At 38.1% G+C, this 10,528-nt stretch overlaps 1 long non-coding RNA gene across 1 annotated transcript; it reads left to right on the top strand.

Annotated features, from left to right (window-relative positions):
• Positions 1-8,904: 8,904 nt before the first annotated feature.
• LOC119628889 (uncharacterized) lies at positions 8,905-10,126 on the top strand. Its single transcript, XR_005245017.2, has 2 exons — positions 8,905-9,068; positions 9,379-10,126. It is a non-coding gene; the product is annotated as an uncharacterized LOC119628889 (long non-coding RNA).
• The last annotated feature ends 402 nt before the right edge of the window (positions 10,127-10,528 follow it).

Below are 10,528 nucleotides of genomic sequence, written 5' to 3'. Positions count from 1 at the left end.
CGCTTCGGAAACATTAAAACACACATGAAACCAAAAAAATAAAATAAAAAAATTTTAAAAAAGTAGCCTATGTTCATCAGGGACAATATCGGCTTCTAATGGAAAAATAATTTTTCAAATCGGTCCAGTAGTTTCGGAGCCTATTCGAAACAAACAAACAAATCTTTCCTCTTTATAATATTAGTATAGAAGTATCAAGTACGTCAAGTTGTTCTTGGTGAGGATTGACTTTCTCCAGAGTATGAAAGGTGATTTAAATTAGCTTACAGCAAAACCAATCACAGATATTACTGAAATATTTTTAATTTGAAAATAATAATCGATAATAAGTGAAACTGCAAAAGTAGCTGTAGTAAGTCTAAATCGTGTAGATTCGATCGAAATATCATAAAATGATGTAAAGTTTATATTACTGTGATAATTACGGTGATATGGTGGTGAGTGGAAGCAGTCATGTATTTAACTTTGAAGTGCTATTTAATCCAATTTCCAATATAATTGAGACTCAACCTTATGTCTAAAAGTGGGTGGCAGTATTCACTTTGTGAGGTCTATGGGCTACGGTAACTCCTTAACACCTGGTTGGCCACGAGTTTGTTGGCCCATCCAGAGCAATCAAATACCATTTTGAGCTGGGTGAATCGGATTTTTTACAGCCCTAATTTCAATGTCGATAAAGTAGACTATTCAAGGCTGAAAGCATCATAGTAATAACATTTTTATGTACAAAAAAAGGAAGGCACTTGAATACTTTCAACGTTGCCAACGTTTTAGAGGAAGTGACAATACAACGCTGTCAACAGTAAAAATGGCGTTTAAAGCATTTTCGGAATACTATACGTTTGCTGCGACACGTCTGACATTTAAGGTATCCTTTGACGCTTTTCCCGTTCAGCTCAGGAGCACGTATTTTTTCATTTTATTGCCGTTTCATAAAACTTTCTCACTATTGCGTGCTATTTGCTGCCGTTCGTGGATGTTGTAAATTTTATTGGTTACAGTTTACGTTATTCCGCTTGTTGTTTTAAATAGGATATGGTTTTACGTTTTTAAAGTATCTAATGTTTTCATTGTTAAATTATAGGGATTGTTTTAGTAAGAAAATGTATTTTGAATTATTTGTAGCTCATTGAGTTACTGTAATGTAATATTACTTAAAGATCAGATTATAAACGTTTTTATGATTGCAAACATATTACGAAATCTTTTGGAAAATTGCAATGCATTAAAGTTTGAAATATGATATCTTACGTTTGCTTTTATTTTAGGCTTGGTGTTTAATCATCGAGCTATTTATGGAACGTTACCACAGTAACTGCCCTAGTCGTTCTATTGCACATTTATGACAAAAGATCATAGTTATTTTACGGCATTAGTTCGAAACTTGACTGGGTCGGTTGCCTCGATAAGAAAGTTTGGTTCGTTAAGTAGGCACATTAGGGGGAAACAGGAAAACGTTAAGGGTGTCGTCGACAGTGGCCCGACGCCAGACGCTATTAAAATATGCCATCGAATCGGTAGTACTGACTTAATTCCGGCTTGTTCCTTTTACTGCAAACGCCCCAAATCTTAAGGCAATGGTGTAATTTGCAGAGAATAATATTGAATCTCGAGCGGCTATTTGCACTTCTTTCATTTTACGGCTTCAGAGTTTCTGTTTGTTCTCTTTTCCGTTTGTGTTTTAGCTTTGCGTTTTGAAATAGGTCCTTTATTGGTTGCTGTTAATCTGAGAATATTTCATAACCTTTTTAAAAAAAAAAACTTTTTTTGGTGGTAGGACCTCTTGTGAGTCCGCGCGGGTAGGTACCACCACCCTGCCTATTTCTGCCGTAAAGCATTAATGCGTTTCGGTTTGAAGGGTAGGGCAGCCGTTGTAACTATACTTGAGACCTTAGAATTTATATCTCAAGGTGGGTGGCGCATTTACGTTGTAGAACACCAGGTGGGCTGTGAGCTCGTCCACCATCTAAGCAATAAAAATAAACCTTCTATTATATTAAATAACACAGTATAAACTTAAGTTGTTAGCATACTTTTGTAAGTTTATCTGTAGGTTTATGAACTTTATTTTTACATCCCCCTTTTTATTATTGCACCACCTGCCACGGGAGAAGATTCCAGCCTTTGTTCATCTACACAGTGTGCTTTTAGATATTGTTCTTGTTATATACAACCCTAGTTTGGATTATACTCTCCCCAACAAACCATGTCCTTTTTTAAACGAGATTAGAAAAGAGTTCTCAGCGGCAGAAAGCGGTTAGGCTAGACTCTTAGCATTGCTAATATTCATGAGCGAAGATAAGCTTTTACTATTGGAGGACTGTTAACTCAAATATCAATGTTGGTAAAAAAGAAAGTAATAATTTAACCAGTTTTAATTTTGCTTGCACAAATGGTCTGTTTATTTATTATTAGGCTTTTCATATTTTATTTCTTTTTATAAATATGAATTTTTTATAATCTAAATTTTTATTAAGAGTTATATCTATGGGCTCCGGTAGAAACACTATTAGGCGCGATGTACGTTTGCTAACTCACCTATATAATAAGAAGACAACAGGTGGCCTTTTTTCTGATGATATGGCTATCTACTACTCGAGTAGGAAGATGATGTTCATGCGTAATTAGCTACAAATTGCAGCCACCAATTTAGGACATTCGTTCCCGAAGTAGCGCTTAAAAATCAATTCCACGAAAAGCATAGCCGTGCTCTTCAAAAGGGGTCGCCCTCCCGATACCACCGCTAGTCACGGATTAGAGGCGATAACTCTATTCCTGCCATCAAAGTCTTTAGTCAGCCTATACCGTGGGCCTCGTAGGCAAAGTACCCAGGCGTCACCCTCGACAGAGGGATTACATTCGGTCCCCACATTAAGTTAGTACGCGAATGAGCCGTGTTCCTACTCGGTTAACTCTACCCTATGATCTGCAAGCGAAGTAAATTGTCCCTTCGTAAGAAGGTGACCCAAGCGACGGGGCAAAGCAAAGCCGCCATCGCCCAAAACATGTGTTGTTCGGTCCTCTGGATCCAGTGAGTGATCCTGGAGTGATCTCGGTGCTTTTAGGGTTTTCAAGCACCGGTCACCGTCCTAGTCGAAATCTTCGATTATGGCGAAGAGATTGACGGGCGAACTAACCTATAGACCACTTGTGTTTTCGCCAGATCTTCTCAGTGGGTCGCGGTTTCGATCCGGTGTTAGATTCTGCGAAGCACTGCTTGCTAGGGCTAATGTTAGCAAATTCTCTCAGGTTGAGTCCGTGAGCTCACTTACCTGTCCGCGCGTAGCTGAAATAGCCCCTAAGGCTACCAACAATTATTTAGTGGAAAAAAGGCCTACAGAATATTTTTTTCTCACAACTCACAAAATTCGCCAGAATTAATAATAATCTTCAATAAGTTATTGTACTAAAATATACAGAAATACCTATATTTTATTTTTTGGATACATATATGTAATAAAATACGACAATAAATTGTTTGTATTTATTTAACAATAGTGGAATCGATTTCGTGTATTTGTAGAATTTCCTACGAGTGTTGCAATGAGTACCATTGCTCGACAGAATGTGTTTGCGAAACGTCTCGTTACCTCACATCGTATCGGACACGTTCCGAAGGTTCTCAAACTGCGTTTCGAACGGGGATTGGTATGCCCAGTAGGACCGTTATAACACGTTGAAATTCGATTTTGATATGTGTTTGATATTTTGTAATTAAATTCAATTTTAATTAATGGTTTGGTCTGAAATTAAAGTTGAATAGGATCTGTACACGGTTGGCATCTTTCATCTACGAGTATGTAGTACGTTTTTAAGAGACATTTCCTTGTTGTCCTTAGAGGTCATGAGGCGTTTGTTGATTTTCGTATTCTTAGTCCGCTGAGATAGATAGGTACTACCGTCTTGCCTATTTTTGTCGTCAAGCAGCATAGCCTCCCGACCGTTGGGGATAACAATTGAATCGTTGGCTAAGTATCTCAGGGTGAATGTCGGCAGCACTTAATATCAAGTAGATCGTAAGTTCCCGGGAGCGGGGTGGCCTTGGCGGTGTCACTCTATATCGCCAATGCGTTTAACACCCTGCCCTGGTCCGTGAAAGGGGGGCGCTGGGAAGACACGAAGTGCCCCTCTACCTTTGCTGGCTGGTGAGTTCCTACTTGGAGGAGAGATCGGTCAAGTGTACCGGACACGGTGGGATCGTGCACTGGTTCCCCGCCATGCGCGGTGCTCCACATTGGTCGGTGCTCGGCCCCCTTTTGTGGAATATCGGGCATGACTTGATGCTGAGGGGTGCCCTCCTCCCGGACCTAAGCGAAATCTGTTACACAGATAACACGTTGGTCGTGGCCCGGAGGAGCCTGCCGACCGAGAGGGGTGGTGGTCGTGGCGCTGACGACCGCCGGTCCGGCGTCCCTAGGAGGAGGGTGATTGGAGAGATTTACTCCACACTAAACGCTTCACTTTTCCCCCTTTGCCTGGTCATGAGTTCTGTCTCATGCGAGGTTCGGAGGTGGGTTGCGACAGGAGGTTTTAGTCGGTTCGACTCCGACATACCCCGCCCACCATCCCCAGTGGAGGGCGGAAGTCCGGCGATTTCCTCCTGACCAAAAAAATATATATCTATCTATCGTCTAATCTATCGTATAATAATCTAGTGTAATAGAAAATTGCTGTTCAAAACTTTGAAGCTGTTAATACAGTTAAAAGCTCATAAAAGTCACTATTTGTAGCAAGCTGATTATATGTATTTAATAGTTACAGCCAGTTGCACAGTTTCTTGCGGCATTAATGACCTCAACTCGTATGCACTGTGCCAGTCTTCTCGCAGCCTGAGGCGTGTTATGGCGTCCGGGGCTCGTCAAAACGGGAAGTAATTAAACTTGCTACTCAACTATTATCTGTGGACTCTGTAGCCAGAAACTTTACCGTAGCATCGGATGTGAAACTTGTCGTTTCGGGATTGATACTTACTATAATAACCTAAAATATAAATAACCGTAAATCATTGAGTTTTATTAAAGTTATTTATCAATTTTTTCAACGATACTTTAATTAACAGGAAATTTGGGCTGGATCAAAGTAAGCTACGCGGAAAGACCAACAAAGCCTTTGCGATGTTGTAATATTGCAAAAATTGAAATTAAAGAATCTAATTCAGTCCGTGTTTGACTTCTTTTTTTCATGTGGGTATATTTTTTAGAACAGGAACAAGGTTTTGTGAAACTTATGCGTAGGTATTTGCTGTCGAATCTGTTTAATGTGAACTAATGCAGCGCTGTATCGGTAAATCATGTGATTAAGATGCGAACACCATTAAGGCGGATGTTCTGAACATATAACTACGAACACTTCTATATGCATAGTCAGCGAGTGTATGTTCCCTATAGACTCCGAAACGACGAGACCGATTTCATTGATATTTCAGGAAATCTTCAGATTGGTTTAGAGGGTGATCTTGTGAAGTTTGGTAGCGGTCGGAGCAAAGTCAAATAAAAAAATCGGTCAACAAAGAGGACAGCGTTTTTATTTTTATTTTATTGCTTAGATGGGTGGACGAGTTCACAGTCCACTTGGTGTTAAGTGGTTACTGGAGCCCATAGACATCTACAAGGTAAATGCGCCACCCACCTTGAGATATAAGTTCTAAGGTCTCAAGTATAGTTACTAGTAGTGTGACGGATGTGACGGGGTGTATTCTGTCACCCATTCTATTTAATATATACGGCGAATACATCATGCGTGAGACCCTAGAAAACTGGGATGGAGGCATAACCATAGGTGGTGTCAGAGTGACGAACCTGCGCTACGCAGATGACACCACTCTGCTTGCCACAACAGAAGCAGAGATGACAGAGCTTCTGAACAGGATGGAGCACATAGGGTTGGAGATGGGACTCGCCACCAACAGATCCAAAACTAAAATCATGGTCGTTGATCGCACAAAAAAGTTGGAGCTTAGTGGAACACTAAACCTTGAGCTTGTTGACAACTTTATTTACCTAGGCTCCTATTTATCTAGGCTCTAAAACTAAAAAGCTACAACCAGTTCGTTTCACATATTTTTGACAAGTGTTTTTTTTCTTAAGATCGTGTTGCCAGACTCAGATCACAAAAGTTACGTTCCGTGACAAGTAGTATAGTTTGACTAGTTTTAAAATTAAACAAGTTCTTGTTCTAGTTAATTGAAAAAAGTCATAAAATTGATATTCGCGCGCCATTTGTACGTACATTGTCAATACTATAGCAGAAACCTTCTCGAAGTGCTAACACCGATTAATAATTAATTACAAACCTGTATTATATAATGGTTCTATAATTAAGCGTGTAAGGATAGAGAATTGGAAATACAACGCTTTTGATACCATTATAGGAGGGCTTACCCGCTCTCAAAGTATTGCCAATTAAGTCGGAGCACGGCTAATAGTGCTATACGGCAGTTTTGTTATGAAAATGTACTAAAGCCTACTAATATCGTTACTCAGGTCATTATTTCGCACAGGAGATTGCTCTTGTCAACGTGATAGCTAATATTATGAGACATGTCATGTATTTAGAGGAGAATGTTAGGTATTACACGTAAATCTATTGAACTAACAGATTTCATGTATTACACTTGCTTATTGATTAATTATTTAACATCTATAAATATACGAGTATTTTCGATGATAATTGAGCGTTGAAATAAAATTGGTGATTCCGATATTATTAATTAATAAGAGTAACTGATAATCGTTCTAGTTCCGTGAAGCTAGAATAACCCCTCGAGGTTACTAGAATAGGTAGGAAAAAAAAGATGATTGTTACAGTAGCGCTAAAGTACTAATTATTTTATTAAAAACTGAGAAACTTTTCGTTTGTTAATTTCGACTGATTTACATTTCTTAATAATTTTTTTTATGATTTAATGATTACTGGTGGCCCGGAGGCCTTTCCAGTTTCACCAGGACAGGCGCATTTCTTAATATCATTCATGCCCATGTATGTAGTACATGTTTTTATGTTCTAGTAGCAATTTTTACGCAAGATTTATTATGATGAAATCTAATATACTACAAATGATGTCTAAAAATTCATTGCGTCAATAAAGAAATCTATTCAATGTGAAAGAAAGCGAATATAATATTTACATGGTTGTGTAAATTTTTTCGTTGCGTTCAAATGTGTAATAGTAATATCAGTTAATATTCAACAGATGACTGCACGAAAACTCCTTACACAATATTACTGATGGCAACGTTATTAGTGTTTCCTAGTTTCCTAATACCTACAAAGGGAAAGGAAGAATGTTTTCCATCGAGCTAGTGCTTTGTTCTTTGTGTTAGCTTTTTGTTCTCTGACGCTAGTCGATTGAGTTCTTTTTGAGAACTGATGGATATCTTTTTAAGTTTATAATCATTATCTTAATTCGTTTCTGTTTGCTACGATAAAATGATGTTATATTTCGATATGACTTAGAAGAACGGTCTGTCGGTGAATCTATACTAATATATAAATCTACAGTGGTTTTTACGGATGTTCCGTCATAACTACTGAACCGTGCATCCGATTGACTTGAAACTTGGCATCCATGTAGAAAATACATGTACTTAATGGATAGGCTAATATTTATATGAGTGTTGGACTACCTAATAATAATGACAATAAATAACCATGTTAATTTTAAATGCCCAGCGAGGAGGGCGAGTATGCTTAGTGCTTTATATTCTCTGATACATATCTTATCGGGAATAATTTTACTTTGAATAGAATGTTGGACGAGTTTGTCGTGGTGTTGTGTGCTTACCAATGGATATAAACGCCATAAAGTACGCGCTGCCGTTCACCTTCGCACCTGAATTAGAAATCTTAATAGTATTGTTTTGATGGTTTGGTTTTCACTTTATAATTTATGAATGCTTTGCTGTAGAAACGCAAAGCGAGCTGATAGTGCGGTGCGACCTTCCTACAGTAAAATTATGTTAGTAATGAAATACTGATCTCTCAATCAATTTAGTTCCTAAATCTCTATTCACTTTTTATTTTTATTGCTTAGATGTGTGGAAAAGCTCACAGCCCACCTGGTGTTAAGTGGTTACTGAGGCCCATAGACATCTACAACGTAAATGCACCACACACCTTGAGATGTAAGTTCTAAGGTCTCAGTATAGTTACAACGGCTGCCCCACCCTTCAAACCGAAACGCATTACTGCTTCACGGCAGAAATAGGCGGGGCGGTGGTACCTATCCGTGCGGTTTCACAAGAGGTCCTACCACCAGTGAAGCTACCTACCTACCTATACCAGCTATGTATTAGTGTTGATATGTCGATACCGACCACCGTATCAATGTGAATATTTTGAGCGGTTTTCAGTATCGTGTTAATTGGAAAGGAAAAGTTAAATTGGCATCTAAAACTGTAGGAGCCATCACAAGCTCAACCTCGTTGCAGTAACTGATTTGTTTTTTGTCCCGATGCTACCAAATAGCAACTGATGCCATTTAAGTCCTTATAGAAAACGATCGTTGGGCAATCGTGGTGTGGAACATCTGAGTTTGAAGAGGATTTGGTTACTTAACGCTGGTTCTGTCACTGAGGTGATTTGTACCGAAAATTCCGTGAGGAGTGTTCTGAGGATTTTTTTGATACGATTCCGCCATTTCTACTGCACTATTACTACTGCCTCAGAGATAATCTAACTTCAATTACCTGTAACCAATGCTATAACTCACAGTGGGATTAAATCAATCGTTTTCAAGCATCATTCGATTCTAAAATGCACTCCGCTCCTCGGTGATCCCTCAGTGACCGGATGTGTCGTTCAAACAATGCTCAAATACTCCTTTTCGGTATACAGCGGCTTGTCTATGTCTATCGTATTAAAGACGTCCCTTAGTGACGCTGCTTATTTACCATAAGCTGGGTCGTAGGGGAAAGTGGGGGAAACGCGAACGCTGGGTAATGCCGAATTCGATGGTTCTAATATGTTAGAAAGATATATCCTAATTTTATTTGCCGCCGTTTCGGAGATCACGCCACCACTGATGCCAGTCAATAACACGGGAGACGCGGACACACGTACTTAAAAAGGTATGCATTTTTCAATATTTTGTATGTTTTAGATGTAATTTTTTGGTAAATTCAAGTTAATGTAACTTTATTTCTATCTACAATAATAATTCAGCTTTTACATAGTGGAATAATCACATATTACTCAGCTAAATGATAATGATGTAGTAGGCAAAAAAAAATTTAACCAAAATTGTTTTTTGACCTTTAATTATTTTCGATTCCGCGGGGTAAAGACGAACACTCCATGTCGGGCAATCTCGAACATTCGCCGTTACCCCACTCCCGTTTGTTAGTACCCCGTTCAACTTTTTTTTAAATATTATTACAGATGCCTTAAACTTACAAAAGAAAGACCAAACTGAAGTATAGTTTAGAAGATCTCAAAAAGGCTATAGACGATGTTAAAACCAAAAACTCTCCCTGCGTAAAGCAGCAGAAACATATAATGTTCCAAAAACCACTAATTTTGACCATCTAATGAAAGAAGTGTTAATACAGCCATGGTTAGATGAAAACCTTTATTTACAGACGATCAGGAAACGTAAGAAATCAAGAAGAAAACGGAAAGATGGCAAAAAAGGAACCCAAATAAAAAGACTGAAATGTAATGAGAGAACACCTTCAAACAAGAAGTATGAAATATTATTAAAGAATTTGAACAATATAAAAAAATACTTTAGTGACTCTAGTCAAAATACGAAAAAAAAGAAAAAGGCGAAAAAGAAAATAAAGACTACTTTTGTATTTTTTGTAGAGATAAATATATTGATCCTCCCGTTGAAGACTAGATTGTGTGCTATGTGTGCAAAAAATGGGCTCACGAGAGTTTTACTGACGGACAGTCAACATCGTTGGGTTTTAAATGTGATCTATGTCGTTAATAATGTTGGTTCGTAATCACCCCACTTGGTGTTCGTATTTACCCGACTGATGTCGGGCAAAGCCGAACTCTAAGGGTTTTGTTTTTCTTTCATATTGTTACAGTTTATTAAAAAAATATAAATGATGATTAGTGAATAAGTTAGACAGATAAGTAAACTTTATAATAAAAAAAAATTAAAAAATCTGTGATTAAATTCCATTGTTTTATTTAAGTTTTCCCTTAGGTGTTCGTATATCCCCCACTTTCCCCTACTATCATTGATGGCTATAAAGGTAGTTGATAAATATTTCACTAGAGAAGTAAACCTTTTGTGTTTTGTAAAAATAAATGCTTATTATAACAGTTTCTTTAACAGTGTCGTCAAACACTATTGATAGAGGGAGGTTTTTTAGAAGCGCAGTCGAATGAACGAACTAACTCTGGTATTCAGTGATTACTGCGACTCATAGACACCACGTCGTGAATGACGTCTTCGAATGCGTTCGTACAACATCTGTTACTTATATCGTCGTTGTCAAACCAAAATCTGCTATATGCACTTTTTGACTTTTCGTATTCACAGCCCTATCTCCCGTATAAAAAAACTGTTATGTGT

This window comes from Bombyx mori, chromosome 9 (assembly GCF_030269925.1).
Source record: "Bombyx mori chromosome 9, ASM3026992v2".
Classification (NCBI taxonomy): Eukaryota; Metazoa; Arthropoda; class Insecta; order Lepidoptera; family Bombycidae; genus Bombyx; species Bombyx mori.
The sequence above is the reverse complement of the archived record's forward strand: the minus strand, read 5'-3'. Positions and strand labels throughout refer to the sequence as shown.